At 41.9% G+C, this 8050-nt stretch overlaps 1 pseudogene across 1 annotated transcript; it reads left to right on the forward strand.

The window, feature by feature from the left end:
- Positions 1 to 7255: 7255 nt before the first annotated feature.
- LOC309962110 (U6 snRNA-associated Sm-like protein LSm7) lies at positions 7256 to 7566 on the forward strand (annotated as a pseudogene). Its single transcript has one exon. The product of its transcript is annotated as a U6 snRNA-associated Sm-like protein LSm7 (transcript).
- The last annotated feature ends 484 nt before the right edge of the window (positions 7567 to 8050 follow it).

Raw genomic sequence — 8050 nt, forward strand, 5'->3', positions numbered from 1 at the left:
AACGATTTTTTTTTTATTTCTTAAAGGATATAACTCTTCCATTTCGAATATACTCCAAAATGCCCCCCAAATCAAAGCCAGAATGCTGTACATCTAAACTGCATCATTTAGGCCCCTGAGAGAACTGCTTTTATTGAACTATGAAACTAGTTGTTCTATTAACCCTAAGGGTGTTGAATGAACTGTAATGTCACCTCTGTGACAACACAGCAAAGAGGTTTCCTTCAAGTCAAATTTTACCTTATAAGCATGTAATAGATCAGGTTTTGCTTTTTGCACTGGCTATCAGAAAGGTAGGGCCAAAGGCCACCTGAGTCGTTGACTTCCCATAGCGTACGTGAAATCATGCTTGTATGTTGTGTATTAACCCCACCCCTGACCGTGTCTCATTGTTACTCATTGGTTTTCTTTTCACCCACATTTCTTTCACATATTAAGAAAAATCCTATTGTATTATGTTTGAAACCCATTTTAAATCCTTGTTGTAATATGATGGAGAATAAATATTTAAATAAAGTGCATTCACTTTTCCTACTCTGTTCCTTGTGTTATGTCTACTAGACCCCTGTTCCTCAGTCCTCTCTGCTTTTGTGTGCTCAAGCATGTATTTCTGCCTATGTCTTAACAGACCTAGGCTATTCATGGGTGTGCTTGGGATTTTGCAATCTAGCGAATATTCTAAAGATGTGATCAAGCTGAAGAATGAGGCACCTTTTAGCAAAAAGCAATTTGTTCTGTGACTATTGCTGAGTAAAAATCCCAGGAGCTACAGATTTCTGTGTAAACCAAATGCAATACTCAGTCTTTTGGGGAAGCAAATAATTACACTTCCTTTGATGATGTAATTAAGGCCAGAAAACATCTAGCATCTGATCTTAAGCTAACCTGTTTTTTCTTTTTTTAATTAAACATTTTATTTTGAGATAATTCACATGCTGTTTTAAGAATAATATTAGTGATCCTGTGTACCTTTTACCTGGTTTCCCCCAATGGTAGGGTCGTACAAAACTATAGTACAATATCACATCTAGGATATTGGCATCAATACAGTCAAGATACAGAACATTTCCATCACCACAAGAATCCCTTGTGCTGCCCTTTTATAGACAGCCCCTTCCCTCCCAACCCCACCCATAAAAACTACTAATCGTTTCTTCATTTCTATGCTTTTTTCTTTTCAAAAGTAGCTAATCTCTTTTGATGGTATAAATGTTCATCACAGATGACTACACTACACTTACCATCACCCTTCCCCTGCTTCCATCCACTATCTGCCTTCTTCTAACCTACTCTGTGCCGGAGAAGCCCAGCCCTTGAGGATTACATTACCAGGCTCCCTTGTTCTTTGGTTTCCAGTTGGGGTCACTGGAGGCACTGGCAGAAGATGGAGGGAATGGGAGAAAAGAGGTGTAAGAATAATCATGCTTTTGTGCACAACCCCTCCCTCATGAGGCATGGGGAGAAGAAGAGGAAGAAGCACCACTACCACCACCACCAGAGAGGAGTGAGTGCCCAGATGAGGAAATGGACAGAGACCTTGGTCAGTTGAGGTGCCTGCCTTCAATGGTGAAGCTATCTCTGTCAATGAATTAATCACTAATAACCTTGACAGACTGAAGATTAGGGAGGGGGAAGGAATCCAATCACAACTGAGATTGAATTCTTTGATCTAGCAAAAAAATTTCTTGACCTGGGTAAAGAATAAGATTTAATTAGATTCAAAGAAAAAGGAAGAATTGTGAGATTTCTTTCATAACAAGTTTGTGGACCATGGTTCACACTCTCTCTACCTTTAATGGTTCGGTGCTCCCAGCCTTAACACTGGGATACTTAATGTCCCAGAATATACTGGTTTGCAGTTGAAAAGGCTTATGTTTTGCCTTCAATGAATAAATTGTCATTGTCACATCATGTCTATTTATGGATTATAGACAAATTTTAAAAAACACTACGTATTAGGCTTGGGTTAAGCATTTTATATTCATTATTTCATTTACCTTAGCCAACGACGCTGTGAGATAGATATTTTCCTAATTTGACAGGTAAGAACCCTTAGGTGCAGAAAGTCTAAATAACTTGTTCAAGGACACACAACTCATAAGTGAAAGATAGGAAATTCAAGTCTATCTTTTAATAATTAGGCCATATTGTCTCTCAATGAGGCATATTGCTTTCCACCAGGAAATGGAAAGACAGTGCTGCTCTTTTCCAATGACCTTGGCTGCTCTGCCCTTCCCTCCTCTCCTGGATAGCTCCTACACATCCTTGATCTCTAATCAAGAGTCATATTCTCCGGGAGCCATCCTCACCTTCTTGCCCTCATGAAAGCTTTCATAGCACCATGGATTTCTTATTTGTAACACTTGTCACCACTGAAATTTATATCTGTTTAATTATTTGATCAATGTCTGGCTTCTCTCCCCTAAGCCGTAAGCTGCATGTCATTTTGCCCCATTACATCTCCAGCATTTAGAACACAGTGCCTGACATATAGTGAGTGATCAATAAATGTTTATTGGTTGATTTAATAAGACTTTTTATCTTTATTTTACAGACTTATAGATTCTCAGAGTCAGAAGTCACCCCAGCTGCTAATTATTCCATTCACCCATCAGAAGTCCCATTGAATCATTCTAACCAACTGGTCAACCAACTGTTCTTGAAACATCTTTGGACCACTCTGACTGCTAGTGCCATTGTTCAGGGGAGCATACTAATGAACTCCAGTTTTCCTTACCCACAAAAAGGCCTTCATCCAAGTCTTGTCTTCTTCGGGCTGCATGTGTCCAGTACCTGGGACAATCCTCGTACGATCATCTGTCCACATTCTCTGGAACGTGTGCTCGTCATGTTCAGTACTCAGGATAAAGATCCAAACTTTGTGTGTGTTCTGACCAGATTTATTAGACTCTAAAGTAAGATGCTAATCTTATCCATGATTGATATAGAGTTTGAAGAAATTTTCCACTTCTATTTAAAATATGTGTAATAAAGGTAATTATCTAATCACTGTCCAGTGGCCCCCAAGTACCTGCGCTGGGCCCCTCTGTTCCATGCCACTCTATTCTCCAGCATCACTGGAGGCCAAGGATTCTCATTCACCCTATTAAGGGACTGGTAGGAGGCTTACAGGTATCCTGGACAATAAAAAATGGGAATTATTTACATGGGGCGGTATGGGTGGAATTCAGAAAAGACTTGAGATACAAGTAAATGTTCTTAGGTTGGAAAATCCACAGGTGACATGAGGACACCTATTGATAGAAGGATTAGCAAAGTAGCTCTTCGGCCTATGCCTTGTGCAGTGTTCTTTCAAGTGGTGACTAGTAGTCTCAGATTCCCCCTGGTGCTGAACTCCAGCAGTGCTGGGGAATCTTCTGATGTTGCCTATCTTCACCTCCACCAAGCCTCTTCCCTGTGGTACTTCACAGGTACCCCAGGTCAGGTCCTTTTCTCTTCCATTCCCTGTCCCTAAGTGCTGTCATCATGGGGGCTGGTGGTTGGGCCCTTCATCTAATCTCTTTCCGTTTCCATGTCATGATCTCTGGGCTCTCTCAGGAAGTCCCTTTTATTCGCAAAATCCTGCTTCAGAGCTGCGAAGCGGAACATGTACCATTCTTCTCTTTTATTCTCAACCTAATCATCCTGCTCTCTTTGAGGCAATGTGGTCAAATAAAAGAAGGTTGGGAAAAGAAAGGCACAAAATTAATTTTTAAAGATATTATCCTGTTACAATTGTATTGCTGCTAAGCCCTAGCTGTACTTGTGCCATTGATCCTTGTAGCCTCAAGAACAGGATGCAAATTTTTAAAATGGTGTTGAAGAAAGATGATTTTCTGTAAAGGAAATTCTCATTTTAATTTCCAACAGAATTGCCTAATACAAAAAATAGCTTCTCATTAAAAAATGTTCATTCATTCAAGAAATATTTATTAAGCTACTGCTAGGTGGCAGGGAACTTGCTTTTCCACTTTCCTGATTTAAAAAGGAGATGTTGGAAACCATAGGAATCAATATACTGACTGGCAACAAACAGGGCAGTCTTTATTCTAATGAAATAACATTCTAGTGAGATTTTAGTATGGGTATATTCATTCATTCAGTTATTCATTCAGCATGTTTTATGAGCCCCAGGTCAACTTTTGGCACTAAGTATATAGGAAAGACATGTCACCTGTACCCACTGTACAGCAGACAGATAGGCAGATAAAACAATAATTACCTTACATTGTATTTAATGTTATTTGATGCAGACAAAGAAGGCCTTGGGAGAGGGCGTCATGGAGGACTTCCCAGAGGAGGTGAAGCTAGGCTTTACTTGTAGGGATGAGTGGGAGCTTAAGAAGTGAGAAACATGGGATGGATACTTTAGAACATGAGAAAAACACAGGCAAGAGCCGCAAGAGTATGTTTGGAGAATGACAATTTGTTTGGATTTAGACCGAGTAGAATGGTTTTTGTCCAAATACAGGCCAACAGACAAGAAAGAACTCAAGTTCTCTGAATTCCTGTATTCTTTCTTTCTTAAGAATAAAACGCTAGGGCTTCCCTGGTGGCACAGTGGTTAAGTATCTGCCGGCCAATGCAGGGGACACAGGTTTGAGCCCTGGTCCGGGAAGATCCCACATGCCACGGAGCAGCAAAGCCCATGAGCCACAACTGCTTAGCCTGAGCTCCAGAGCCTGCGAGCCACAACTACTGAGCCCACGTGCCACAACTACTAGAGCCCGTGCGCCTACAGCCCGTGCTCCACAACAAAGAGAAGCCATCGCAATGAGAAGCCTGCGCACCGCAACGAAGAGTAGCCCCTGCTCGCTGCAACTAGAGAAAGCCCACGTGCAGCAACAAAGACCCAACTCAGCCAAAAAAAAAAAAAAGGGGGGGGCTTCCCTGGTGGCGCAGTGGTTGAGAGTCCACCTGCCGATGCAGGGGACACGAGTTCGTGCCCCGGTCCGGGAAGATCCCACATGCTGCAGAGCGGCTGGTGAGCCATGGCCACTGAGTCTGCGCGTCCGGAGCCTGTGCTCCGCAACGGGAGAGGCCACAACAGTGAGAGGTCCGCATACCGCAGAAAAAAAAAAAAAAAAAAAGGAATAAAACCCTGACTGTGTAAGTGGATGCCATTCAAAAGCATGCTGGTATGAATGAAGTGCATTATATTGGGGGACACTGGTGCCTCAGAAATGCTAGGAACACAAAAGCAGAGATGTGTCAGGGGTTGGCTCCAGTAGCAAGATTGCTCGAGAATCCAATTTTTGTAAAATATTGTGAAAGGTCCTGCTGTGGGACCTCTAGTTCAGTCCTGCAGTTCTTCTGTGACATAATTTACCCATATCTCTATGGTAGGTCAGCTCCAAATCTTGGGTGAAATCCATCCCAAGCTAATGGCAAATGTAACTTTACTGCCAAGCTTTGACGTGATTTTTCCTCTGCCATGTGTTCTTAGGTTAATCAGGGGGAAATGATTAGGGAAAGAGAACATTTATAGAAGAAGATTTTGAAAACCAACTTCCTTCAATGCAAATGGTTAGTGGAATAAGGTTTTTAGTCATTCAAACTATAAGCACCCTGGAACTTTACTTGATACTGAAGCTCAAATTCTTAAATCATTTGATTCTTTATGAATGATCCTCCTTTCCCTCTCCAGTCCAGGCAGAAAGGTACTACACTGGCTTGTAATCATTGGCTGAATTAAGATCAGAGGTATGAATTCAACTCAAGGTCCCAAACAAACGCCTCCTCCTTTACACCTCAGCACTCAGAGAATGGCAAACAGATGAAGAATAAATGCATGTAGTTTGTCAATTATACTGACAATTGTTTTTTTTTTTTTTTTTTTTTTTTTGCGTTACGCGGGCCTGTCACTGTTGTGGCCTCTCCCATTGCGGAGCACAGGCTCCGGACGCGCAGGCTCAGCGGCCATGGCTCACGGGCGCAGCCGCTCCGCGGCACGTGGGAATCTTCCCGGACCGGGACACGAACCCGTGTCCCCTGCATCGGCAGGCGGACTCCCAACCACTGCGCCACCAGGGAAGCCCTATACTGACAACTGTTTAAGAAAGAATTGTCACTCTTATACTGATAAATGGAAATGCAAGAAAAATTGTATCATTGACTGGCTTTAACAAGCCTAATTGATAAGTCTATTTGTTTCAAGAGATCATCACAAACTCTTGTTATACTTTGGTTTAGAAAATAATCCTTTCATTGAACTGGAAAAAACATTTTTAAACTTTTAAAATGTACAAACCATGTATAATTAAATTCATGTGGTTGAACCTCGGAAAATTAAGGGCAGCAATGCAATTGCACTTTCAAACGCTGTACTCATTTTCTGAAAATTTTAATCAGAAACTACCATCAGTTTCTAAATTCACCTGCTAGGAGGAAGCTGGGCAACTATTTTTAGAGTGCATTTGTTTCCTTTGTAGAATTCAGCTTAGCTTCTCGCTCTTAATGACTGGCTCTCTCAGATATAGAGAGCTCTGCCCCACACGTTTCAAATTAGGTTATGACTACATGGGCAATTACTTTACAGATGTTCTCTGCTTAACAGCAATTATGTTTTTCCTTACCCATGTACGACACTTACAGGTTATTTGCTGAAAAGATCTCAAAAACATTATAAACATGTATGTTGCCATTTTGAACAAAATCAGTTCAGGAACTACTCTTTTATAGAGTAATCTGGTCCAGTTCACTGTAGATAGTTTTATGTATTTAGAACCTTTATCTCTTAGAGAAACCTCCAGATCATTCCTGGCTGCTGAGGGTCTCCTGCAGCATTACTAATGATGGGGGTTTGTATTTTTAAAAATAATTTAATTTAGAATCTTATCTTTAGATTACAAAGAAGTATCAAAGCACAGATTATAAGTGCTGTGCGAGTGATCACGGATACTCAGCAAACCACCTTGTTTGTGATTATTTGGTAAAGATCAAGGTCACAGGCTTCCTTCCTCCCGCAGCCAGACAGATAACCCAAGTATGTGAAGCAGGCTGGCCTGAGGGAGTATGTGTCCCTTCTAAAGGGAGCAGGGCTTCTTAATTCTGGTTAACAGCAGTCATACAGGAAAGTTAGTCCAAAGTGCCATTCTTTCACATTCGTTGACTCTTCCCGACAACCCCAAAACTCATATTTCTATTTGAAATTTCTGGATTAAAAACAAAAATGCCACGTGGGTCAAATGTCTTCAGTTTACCTGTTTTCAACCTCTGATATAAACCTAGATAGGCAGCGACGCGGCTGGGCAAGATGGCGGACAAAGAGAAGAAAAAGAAGGAGAGCATCTTGGACCTGTCCAGATACATTGACAAGACGATCCTAGTGAAGTTCTAAGGAGGCCGAGAAGCCAGTGGAATCCTGAGAGGGTCTGACCCGCTGCTCAGCCTCGTGCTGGACGGCACCATCGAGTACATGAGAGACCATGACGACCAGTACGAGCTCACAGAGGACACCCTGCAGCTGGGCCTGGTGGTGTGCAGGGGCACCTCTGTGGTGCTCATCTGCCCGCAGGACGGTATGAAAGCCATCCCCAACCCTTCATCCAGCAGCAAGATGCCTAGCGGCCGGGGCCGCCCCTCCCCCAGGACTCAGGCCACCCGTAGGAACGGAACTTTCCTTTTTGTATAGCTTATGTTTTTGTAAAATGAATGTTTTAATTCATTGCTTTGCTTGTTTACTAAACAGACTAGAATTCCCTTCACCATGGACCATGTCTTAACCACTTTTTGTTTCCCCAAAGCCTAGAACAGTGCCTGGCACATAGCAGAGCACAAATATTTGCTAATAAACTGAACTGATCTCTAGATAAATGAGGGCCAGAGAAGGGTATGTTTTTTTTAGAGCTGGATAAAGCTATTAAATCTTGTGGACACTTTGGAAAGTTAAACGTTCACAACTATTATAAACTGTCCGTTCCAGGCAGAACATTCCTTTTAGTGATCTGCAGACTTCAAAGCTCATTTTTATGGATGTGTTCTGTCAGGAGAAGATTAGGTTTGGCTTTATGTACTTCCATGGAGAAAAGATGGACAGAGGGTCTTAATT

Source organism: Leucopleurus acutus (genome assembly GCF_964270905.1).
Source record: "Leucopleurus acutus genome assembly, chromosome: 5".
NCBI lineage: Eukaryota > Metazoa > Chordata > Mammalia > Artiodactyla > Delphinidae > Leucopleurus > Leucopleurus acutus.